Source organism: Rhipicephalus microplus, chromosome 1 (genome assembly GCF_043290135.1).
Source record: "Rhipicephalus microplus isolate Deutch F79 chromosome 1, USDA_Rmic, whole genome shotgun sequence".
Classification (NCBI taxonomy): domain Eukaryota; kingdom Metazoa; phylum Arthropoda; class Arachnida; order Ixodida; family Ixodidae; genus Rhipicephalus; species Rhipicephalus microplus.
Window position 1 is genome coordinate 102,316,710 of NC_134700.1, and position 11,790 is coordinate 102,328,499.

Below are 11,790 nucleotides of genomic sequence, written 5' to 3' on the forward strand. Positions count from 1 at the left end.
ATGAGAATGCTGGAACATTTGAGATTGGGACTTGGCTCGGATTCTCACCGTTCACGAAGAGGCTGAAAACATCGATGGCGCGTCTGGGTTCAACGTAGTTTTTGCGTCAAAATTGGAAATTTCCTAATGAATGATCACGTCCTAAGCTGTTTATTTCTTTATCTTTGCACAGAAGCGAGTTTTATATAACTCTCAAAACATCTTCGTCGATTCACACGAATCGTAAAAAGTTACGAATGACCGCACGACAAAGCGAGCGTTCACTCTGCCATATATTTTCTTAAGATTCACTACAGGGTACTGTGGCGCTGCGATCGTTCAGCCACCATGAAAATGATGTGTAGTACCCGCATTTGCCCAGTCTTCATGCTTGCGAGCTTCGAACACACTTGTGGCTTGCTTTTTTGCCCCACCACGGTGGTCTAGTGGCTAAGGTACTCGGCTGCTGACCCACAGGGCGCGGGTTCGTATCCCGGCTGCGGCGGCTGCATTTCCGATGGAGGCGGAACTGTTGTAGGCCCGTGTGCTCAGATTTGGGTGCAAGTTAAAGAACCCCAGGTGGTCTAAATTTCCGGAGCCCTCCACTACGGCGTCTCTCATAATCATATAGTGGTTTTGGGACGTTAAACCCCACATAATAATCAATCATTGTGGCTTGCTTTATTGTTGTTTTTTGGTTTTATTTCAAATAAAAAATGAACTATAGTGAACTTTGCGAGCCGAATAAAATTGGTGAGACTAAAAACGTCGATGTGGTGAAGTGTAACATGCTGAACGTTTGCTGAACTTCGTGTTGCGGCAAAGCGAATCCAGGCTCCAAAAAACCATACTGGGCCGAAAAAACAAAGACTAGGCAAATTTATGTACTGTCGATCATTCCTATACCCATAATTCACGTTCCCCTTTGTACGATTTCTCTCTTTCTCATAATATATATATATATATATATATATATATATATATATATATATATATATACATATATATATACTTTGTCAGTGTTCGGCTCGTCTGCAAGTTTCTATATTTTGCTGTTGGACAGTTACTACAAAATATTGCACGTGATAGAAATCCGCTATTAAAGCCTTAGAAAAGCTTTATTTTTGCTGTAGTATCAACTTCTTAGTCGTTGCCTTGCTCAACACCGGCCAACAAAAGCCTCGCAAGCGCATATAGTGTCATTTCCACCACCACAACAGTGTCTCATGCATGTGGAATTCCCATTGAATTCGCCGTGGTAGTCTAGTGGCTAAAGTACTCGGCTGCTGACAGACAGGTCGTGGGTTCGAATGCCGACTGAGGTGGCTGCATTTGCGATGGAGTAGGCCCGTCTGCTCAGATTCGGGTGCACGTTAAAGAACCCTAGGTGGTCGAAGTTTCCGGAGCCCTCCACTACGGTGTCTCTCATAACCATATGATGGTCTTGGGACATTAAACCCCACATATCCATCAAAAACCATTGACGATGGTGCTACATTACCTTCTAGATATTATTACTGCGATAGCAATTCTACAGACAGCCTCGGCTGCATTTTGCCGCCGGCGTCGGCGTCATTCGCCATTTATTTATACGTATCCATATATATGAAAATACAAGAATGAAAAAAAAACTAGAGAAAGACTCCGGCACGTGGCGTCGAACTTGGGTACTCGCAATGGTGAGTGTGAGGCGTTAACCAATGAGTCACCAAAAAGCACGTCCTTCACCGTTCAAACAGCAAGCTACTTATATCTACCACTTGGCAATGCTCCCGGGCATCTCGGGGGAAATTATAGTGTTTTCAGCATTGCCAGCAAGATGGCGCAACGAGCGCGCATGGCCACATTAAGTGACAGTGCATGCTCTAATCTCCTACGCGTATTTTTCCCCGCTTAGAGGAGGGGAGAGACGCTCCCTCGCGCGCCCTTATCTCGTGGTGGTGAGGAGGGGTGATCGTACATCTTGGCTGGCCTCGGGCTTTACATTGACCGATTCTGTTGTAGTTACTGGCGGCACAAAAGTCACTGCAATCATCGCAGTTTCTGTTTGTGAAACGCGTGTGTTTTTCAGACACAGTGAAGTAACAACTGAGACATTTCTTCGCATGCATCTGTACCTGCGAGGACGTTTTGTGTGTCATTTTTGCGTGAGAAACGTGGGGCACGTTTCTATCTGCTTTCCGTTCTGCTCGTGACCTTCCAAGTTGTTGCTATTGCGTTCATTGCTTCGCCTTTGCGACGAAGCGTTGACTTTTTTGTCAAAAACTCGCCATAAGCTAACGTGCTCCAAACTCACAAGAAACACGCTCGAATGCGATTGAGTGCGACGCCATTGACGCCTTCGGAGCTCACACAGTAAACCGATTCTGACTCTTAAGGGTGCAAAAAGGGTGCCGACACCCTAAGCACACCCTTTGAGCACCCTATTCGCGTCTCAGCACCCTACAAGCGGAACCTAAAGGGTGAACACATCAAAAGGGTGGAAACTAGGGTGCAAAAAGGGTGCAACAACTAATGGGTGCTGATGAGCACCCATTAGGGTGCACAGTCGCCGACAAAGCTTTGTGAGTAACGTGGTCATAGAGCATAACCAACAGCTTTTAGATGTCTAGTGGTTAGACACCATGGTCTCATTAATAGCCCCACAGCAGTAACTGATATCTGAATAGCGATAGTGCCCGGCTGAACGTAAGTTCTGCACTGGTTCTTGCATTCTTGCTGCCTCTTTCTCGTCGCCTCACGGCCGGCGCTGACCAAGCCATGCGCTACAAGCTCCTTAGCCAATGGCGGAGTACGCAGCTTGTAGAGCTACAACAGGATTGTGACTTACACATAGCCTCGTTTGCGCCTAACACTGAAAACAAAGCTTCGTCCATGACAGTATATATAAATCATACATTTGTTGATGCAAAGAAATACAAACCAACAAGACCGTGGTAGATAAAACAGTTTTTGTGTTGTACAAATATTTGTTAACCTTACAATGTATCAGTTGACACGTGTTACCAATTTTTATGGCGGGCTTTGGAATTTGACGTTCTAATATTATAACATTAAAGAAACGTTTTCTTGATTTTGTTCATAGAAATATTCTTCAAAGCAAGTTAAAATGAGCCTTGACTAAAACATTTTCCTAAAGAAAATTCACTAAAGACAGCTAAAATATTGTTTGCCAACTAATACGCTTATTTTGATGTGACAAATTTTGCTTGCTGCCTGTACTTTGTACTAATATACAACCGCTTTTTCACTGTTTTTAACAGCCAGCTTAAGCACTCAACCAATGTACAGATGTTAACAAGGTATCGGTATAAGAAATACACAAGCAAGCAAACGTTTCAAATTTCGCGCGCTCTTTCACATTTCAAATTTCGCGCAATTACGCGTAATGTGATTTTGTCATTTTCAAAGGTAAAAAAATATTCTATGCAATACGCACTAGCGTATCTTCTACCTTCACTATTTTTTATTTAAAATTTAAGCAGAAATAATCTATTTACTCATCATATAAAAAGTTAGGTGCGCAAATGCGGATCGGTGGCGTCAGCAGGACAAAAATGGCGGTATCTTCCTGGAGGCCGCAACGGCCGTGTGCCGAGCGTTTAAAGTCGATTTTTTAAGTTGTTCAAAGTGTGCTTGCGCTGTCTTTCGTGTTCTGTCGGTGCTGCTTGTTACGAAGATGCACTATACTCAAGAGAGGACCGGCTGCTTTGTACCGTCGAGCGCTCGCCAAACTAAAAAGGTAGGTGGATGTTTCTGCTGTCGACGCTTTGTTTTTTGCTTCTTCGGCCAGGCCGCGGCGTGCCCGATCCAGGCTGTTATGCTCCTCCCGCGGTTAAAACCGAAAGCGCTATAGTATAATAACGTTGTGAACTAAGGTTTTTCTAGCTGGTAGACGATAAGTGAGTTTTTATTAACGTAGCGAGCCTGCTGGCGTGTCTGATTTCATTAGGCTCAAGTCTAAGCTCAGGGACGTTACGCGCGGATGAATTTTTTCTGTGAGGAAGGAGGTTAAAGCAATGTGCGCTGTGATGCTGTAAGTCGGCGGGCGATGCTCTTCACGCTTATTTTTGCAATGCCGTCGGACGCCGTTCGGGGACGGCGCATGGAAGCCGTAAGCGTCGTCTGTGTGTCGCGTGCGTTGGAGTATTCTGGTGATTCGCGTTGAATTAGATTTTTCCGTATTTAATTTAGAAGAATGGAGAAGAATAACGTGGTGTCCGCGTTGGTATTTACGCGGCCTTGTTCGTTTTCTGTGCCAAAGAAGTATATGAAGAAAGTTTTATATGTTACTCGTCCTCTTTTCAACAGCTACATGATCATTAAATGTGTGTGACTACTATAAGGTAGATGTGTTTTCCCTTGTGACCAAATGTGTTTGCATCCACCGGGCACGTATAACATTAAATTACCATGATATTCAGCTTAATTAAGTGTGCGTAAACTTGACACAGCGTGCTGTAGGTGCGGTTCTCAAAGCGTGCAAATACGCCTGGGTCAATACATTTTCTCTATGAGTGGCCGAATATACGTACCTTAGCTGTGCAGGCGCTAGGTTGAGCAGTAGTTCACTCGTTCGAGTGCAATTTTGGTGGTACTGCTTGTTCCCCCTTGCTCACATATCATTGCATTCTTCTGGTTTGTAAAAGAATTGTGGGCCCTGCAGCCCGCTTTAGAGTTAAAACTTTGCCGAATACCTATATGTCTACAAACATTCTAAAACTAAGTTATACCAAAACTTCCGATGACACTTTCGAATACAAGTGTAATGCTTTATCTGATATCATAAATTCTTTATGACCTCGCTGCAGATTTACAAGTGACCTGTGATATGTGCAGTGTATGAATGCCTAATTTATTGCTCAAAACACAATAAGGTTATACACCACAGTATGCGTGCATATGTTGCTGCTGACATGCAAACTTAGACATTGTATTTATCTAAGAATGAACAAATATAAACTGCCGTTTTTTGAAGATGTACGCATCAGACCAATTGAATAATATCAAAAATAATGTTCACCAAGTGATTGTTGTTTACTGCCTTGCACCAACGTCACTAAAACCGCCTTGTTGGTACTTAGACCACATGGTAGGATGCAAGATTCATGACGTCATATTGAATGTTAATGTCACATGATATGCAAGGTAAATTGTTATTAGCATACAGAGGCCAATAACGTTATTGTCTCATCGTTATCATAATGAAGCAGGTTAGGCAATATGTGATTCTGCTGCCTTTACGTCATGTTGGGAAACCATTACGTTATGTAGCTATCTGCAGTGTCCGAGATTCTGGTTGACGGTCAATATTGCAGAAGATTGCCTGCTTCATTGTGATGGCATGGGGTTCAAGATTGATGTTTTGTCTTAGCGTTTCCACTTTTCCTCCCCTATGGTCATTAGACAGCTTGTGCTGTTTGATTAGAAGTGAGGAGTAGTGCCTTTTTAGCCAACCAGAACAATTTAGATCAATGATCACTATGAAGCAGCACACAATATTCATTTAGTGAGCTCAATTTCAGGCAAATTATAAACGTCCGAATGTTAGCCGTTTGAAGGAAGCTTTATTCGTTGAACTCATGAGAATAAATGGTAGAGGTGGAAAGGCAGGGAGGTTAGCCAGACCAGCAAAGACGGTCTATCATCCTACACGGGGGAACAGGGAGATTGAAGTCCTGTCGGAGTGGTCTGGTCGCTAAGGTACTCGGTTTCTAACCCGAACGTCGCAGGATGATATTCCGGCCTTGCTGGCTGCTTTTTCGATAAAGGTGAAAATGCTGTAGGCCTGTGTTCTCGGATTTGTGTGCACGTTAAAGAACCCCAGGTGGTCGAAATTTCTGGAGCCCTCCACTACCTTGGTAAAAAATGCATGTGTCAGTATTGCTTTAATTTTATGCTTTATCTGCAGTGGATGCATATGCGCATATGGACATGTATATGTAGTGGTATTGCAATTTTACGGAATAAAATATTCATATGGGGCATATTGCATGGCATTTACTTAAGAAACACATCACATGGGTATCATAACTACAGAAATGCAAATGTGCCTCTATCGATGCACTCGTGCATATATTTGGTCAGCTTCAAGAAAAGAATTTATCAATTGCAGGCAACAGCATTACTCACGCATGCTTATCTCTTAATTACGTGCAGTCGATACAGCTAAAAGGGGTCTTCATCTAAAAGTTCTAACTTCATCTTCGTGCATCAGTGAGCTATAAAGGTGAATGAAAATTCACATGTATGACATCGACATGAAAAGCTCTGCAGCAGCATGTTTTTCGTTGTATTTATACTGCAGCATGCCCTTTTTGTATTTCTCAGTTGCGTGCCACTAAATATATGTTGGCCATGCGTTTCTAGCCATTCACTGCAATTCGGCAAGCAGCGCATGCAGTCTAGACAAACCTCACTAAAATAATTTTTTTGCACTGGTGCAGAAATTCTTCGGCACGGTCTGTCATTTCATTTGAGTGAGGCTGCTCAAGGAAATTTCCTGACAAGGTCAAGGAGCCCAAGCACCAGCGAACTCTGAACCATTGTTTCAAGCATCAGCTCTGTTCAACCTGCTTATGCGCTGTGCCTCACCAAGCTACTGGACGCTGCCTACTTATATGAAGTGCTCTTCATATTCTCCTCAGTTTGGCAGCAGTGTGTGTGGTCTTCACAGTGCTTGCCAAAATAATTTTTGCACAGGTGAGACACTTATTTCCTGCTTTAATTGTGTTAGTATTACTGCATGCACTACTGCCAATCAAGAGTACCAATGTTTCCTGTGAATTGTTTGTCATGGTAAACAGAGGATTTCAAGCACAAAATTCATACTGAACTTTGGTCCTTCAAGAAGTGTGGAATGAAGGTGGTGACAGTGTCAACGCGCTCTCTTTAGAAATAAAGGCTTTGCATGAAAAGCCTGTCGCACCTTGAAACAGGCACAAAAAACTTCCAGGTGAAAATAAGCAACTTCAGATGAAAATTGAAGAATTTACACTGTATTCAAGGTTGAACTATCCGACATCAAAGGCGTCCCAGATGAGGGTTTTCTTTTGACGCTGTCCGAAATTTTTGGGCGATGATGAAAAAACCATTACTCGTGATGATATTGACACTGCAGACAGAGTAGGAACAAACAAGCCTAGTTTGAAAAAAAATAATAGTGCATTATGAACGATGTTACAAATGAAATGTTCTGGATAAAACAAAAAACTTACGTCTGTCTACAGTGGCCGCTCCTTTTAGATCAAGTAGTCCTATTTATGTCAACGAACACTTGACAAGACAAGGTAAGCAGTTAGTGAGAGCACGAATGCAAAAAAAAACAAGTTGGATGGAGGTACATTTGAATGCAAAGCACGAAATTTATAGCAAAAAAAAAATTGGAAACATTAGCAATTTTAAAGACTGCCTTCTTAAAAGATCTGGCAAAATGCTGTGTTGATGCCTTCAGAGCCACACTTTTCTTGAGCTTGCAATGTCAGTAAACTATGACTGACATGGCAGAATTTTGATACCTAGATAGTGAAAAATTGATACCTAGATAGTGAAAAAGGCCACCAGCTATCTTCAATGCCTTTACCTTAAATGCTCTTAGCATTATAAATAAGACTAGTAGCCTGTGTCTCTATTTCGATGACATGCCGGTAAAATTTGATGCCATTCTTTTGACATAATCCTTGTATTTTTTGTGCGATATAGCCCACCAAAAATACCAGGGTACAATTATCATGGCATTGTATAGTTCATGAAATGGGGAAATGGAATAGCGCTGTACATCTAACGTTAATTTTTCGCCGATGTCAATAGACTTCCGTGTGTTAAGCCCTGTGTTGAGTGTCTAGTAGTCAACTTGGGGGTTTCGTTTTGCTGCAATTAGCGCGCCTCCATTAGGTCATAAGTAGGAATTTTGAGTTTCTGGAAACTAGGTAACTTGATTTTTCGGTCACAGATGCACAGTTGATTTTTCGCTCACAACCAACGGGGCAGACGCCGGCGGCGGGTTTTCTGCGACACGAGCTCTTCAACGCTATCATGTTAAAAAGCTGACATAGGCAGCATTGACCAAATGAATGCAAAGAATAAAGTCAAGTGTCCTAGCAGGAATCCAAACCTAGTATTCTGCTTGGTAATTAAGTATTCTACCACAGAGCCATGCCCGGCCTCGGTTATACTTTCCAAATAGTCTCAAATGTTTGTGTAACATCAACTGCCGTTGCAGTACTGGCTATCAAATTTTATAACTATTACATGTGCACTCCTATGATGCAGTCGTGAGGTCGAGTCAAAGTCAATTGTAGTCGGGCACCATCCTGTGAAGTATTTGTGTAGCAGTGTTGAGGGCTACCATCGGCGCGAGTGCCAGCGCAAACACCAGTGCTTCATACCAGCCTACCACTTCTAGTGTGGCTAATATCCATGTTTCTGTTGGCATCGTTACGAAACAGCAAATAACTGCTAATGTTGTCAAAGGTGTGACATCTCCCCATAACAAATGAAACATATGCCGCTGTTTAACGTATGTGTGTGCGAGACTTTGTACTTATATTGAGCTCCACTTCATAAGATCGCTCAATAAAAAAATTAAAATACATGTTATGCATGTTTCGCATAACATCGATTACCAAAGTATGTGAGGTCTGCCAAATTTTTAGCATCAATTTTGTAACCTAAATGCTATCATAAACAATTATTTATTGAACATGAACAGCTGGACTGCAACATAATAAGTTTTAGGTATTAGGAAAACTGAATATGTTCATGACTACAGCATACCTAACAGGAAAATACTAGTACTACATACATGACACACTATTGTAGAGCTAGACTAGAATATTGCTTATTGGCACTTTACAATTCTTTAAAAACCCTAATTAACTTCAGTGCCTTCTTCAATTTGTTCAAATCGGATGTGCGCAATCACTTGATGAATAGCTTTTTTACTCAAACCTAAGTCATGTTTCACGTGTGCATCATGCTGAATCATTGCTCAGATGTTTCTTGTGTATAAATTTCCTTTCTACTATGCTGTTTGTTTTTTATGTGAAATCTGTTGTACGTGCTACCCTCTGTAGGCCCATAGGTACTGTCAAGTTGTTTACACAGTTTTTTGCCTGGGGGACCTCCAACAAGCATGTTTTCCGTTGAAAACAAAGCGAATTTTGATGCTGACTTCTACTCACATCGAACTAAGAACACTCCAGCATGACAACGCATATTGTATCTTGGACAGTCTGTCTTGTGAAACTCTTAGTGATTACTTCTGTCTTTATTTTAGGCTTCCGGGTGCGGATGTGCTGTAGAGAAGGAGCACCCTGACCACATTTTTGTAAAAGGAACCAAAGTCGCCTGGGCAGCTGAAGATGGATTGTGCAAGTGTTTGAATGATCACATTATATTAATCCAACACCACTTGCATTACTTTGCCAATATTTGTGATTTTGTAACACACAAGTTTAGAAACACACACACATATATAAAAGGAGAGCTGTAAATAGGCCTTGAGCAAGTTTGTAGTCAAGGCTTTTAGCATGATGACCAAAGCATGTTATATAAGCCCACATGTTTTACCACACACCTACTCTCCTATCTATTTTCTTTTTCAATTTTGTGGGCACCGGCAACACCCTCAATAAGCGCCTTTGGACTGCTGGTGCCTCTAACTTATATTTTGTTGTTCTAAATAATTTATTTGTTACATACTATGCAAGGAGGGAAGTCAGAATGCTAAAAGTTAAAAAAGAAGTCTCGTCACAAAAAAGATGTCTACTCGTAAGAAAAAAGATTTGAAAAAACAGAAGATTGATCCTCACTCACAAAGATCTCACCATTACAATCGATGCAGAAGGTCATAGCTCATGTTTACTATTGTCAATCTTTTTCGGTTGTATGCTATGTACAATAAAATAGTGACTATTGGCATCATGTTAATTTATTTGTCATACATTTTTGTTGGGGCCTAATATCTTGCATTCTCACATGCATAAAAGCTCACGTCTGCTACACATAATTTAAAAGAGCGCAATGTGGTAAGGTTCTGTATTTAGTGCATATTATCTGTGTGTCTTTCAAAGTGAGTATATGGCATTTGAAATAATCACCAGTATTCGAAACTTGTGAATTTTTAATTTGCAGGCATGCATGTTTGTATGATGACCAAGCATCCATAAATTGTGCATGCATGTGTGCAGCAAGGGGCCTTGAATAGATTACATTCATTCTGGACCAAAAATGCGTAGCACAGGCCATATACGCACTCTGGGATCAATTTCATGATTATTAAAACACACATATTTATTCAATATAGCTTGCTTTAAGGTATATATTTACATATTGTCTACTTCCACCTTGAACATTGCACCATGCATCCGGCACTCTGCCGAGCGCTTCTCGAGGGCACTTTGGTAACTAGTACACAAACGTACAGACAGCTGTAAGTGGGCCTCCACTTTGTTGACTGCTGGAGAACTTGGTTTCGCCAAATCACACTTCCTTTGTGGTGAAGCTAACTTTGCTCTTGCAACAGTACCAGCTTATCTAAAATTTGACACTGTTCTTTAGAAGTGCAGCTTGTTCTATCCAGAGCAGCCAAAAACGAAAACATGAACAGCACCTGGACAGGGTAAGGCACAATTGCAGCACTTCTCGATAACAGTGCCGGATTCTCTATTTGCCTACACATAGAGAAAGCAAAACACTGGAGCCAACTTACCAGTAGCTTCACTGCAGAGACACTGTGTTTTAAAAGACGATGATGCAAAAGCCCCACCTAGAGCTGTCACTGTGTTTCAGTGCTAGTTTCATAAGCGCCTGCGGAAGGCACTCTGTGGAGGGCCGGCCGCGTGCATGGTGCACGTGTTCAGGGTGGAATGGACGACTTAGTACATGTGTTCAAGTACTAACAAACTGTATGTGGGCTGTCACTCAGCATGGTCTACAGAGTATACAGCAATCTGCATTTTTAGCCATCTCCAGCGTCAACCCTAGATTTGGCCCACTGGTACGTCGATGTGGAGCACCCTTCCAGCACCCATTTGAAAGGGTGTTATGACATCACAGCACCTTTTTTTAAAGGGTGCACTCATTACACCCTTCAAAATTTTTGCTCTGCACCCTTTCCTTAAGGGTGCTGAGCTCTGCACCCTTTCTCAGCACCCTTTTTTGAACACCCAATAGGGAGCAAAGGGTGTTCGTCTGGCGACAAGCTCATTTACACCCTTAAGGGTCAGAATTGGTTTAGTGTGCAGCCTATCAGCGCTACCCGCTCACTGCTTTCGGGGATGTGGTGGGGAAGCATTTATTAACCATTAAATGGTTTCGAGGACGCGAAAGCGGTAAATGGCTTATAATACGTTGCTTCCACGATCGGAAGGAATGGGAAAGGAGAACACACTTAATTGGAGGAGCCCGTAAGAAACAAGTTCTTTTTCCGGAAGCCAAAACAAGTGCGCGAGCTCTTGTGCGCCGTCTTAACTCGCAAATCTCGAAATCTATGTTACACCGAAACTCTTCGCAGCCGTGTCTTAGCCTCCCATGTGTGCGCTGGCGAGCATCATGCAACTATTGAATCCACAGTTGTAAATTTTCTTCCTATGAATTGTACAGAATTTATTGTGGTAGCTCTCCATGTGCAGTCGGGCTTTTGCTAGCAGCGCTGGCTTGTCTTCATGATGGCTTGGCTAAAAGTTTTCAGCGTTCTATGCAAGTTGAAATACTACTGAACTCTAAAAATTTCTTGTATATTACAACTTTGAAACAAATGAGGCATTGCAGCACAAGAATATGAACACACTGAAAAATTGGAGGAAATTG

The 11,790-nt window shown here is 42.0% G+C and overlaps 1 long non-coding RNA gene across 1 annotated transcript; it reads left to right on the plus strand.

Annotated features, from left to right (window-relative positions):
* The first annotated feature begins 3,537 nt into the window (after positions 1-3,537).
* On the plus strand, positions 3,538-9,909 carry LOC142796249 (uncharacterized). The gene is made up of 3 exons (XR_012893650.1): positions 3,538-3,721; positions 6,426-6,681; positions 9,257-9,909. It is a non-coding gene; the product is annotated as an uncharacterized LOC142796249 (long non-coding RNA).
* The last annotated feature ends 1,881 nt before the right edge of the window (positions 9,910-11,790 follow it).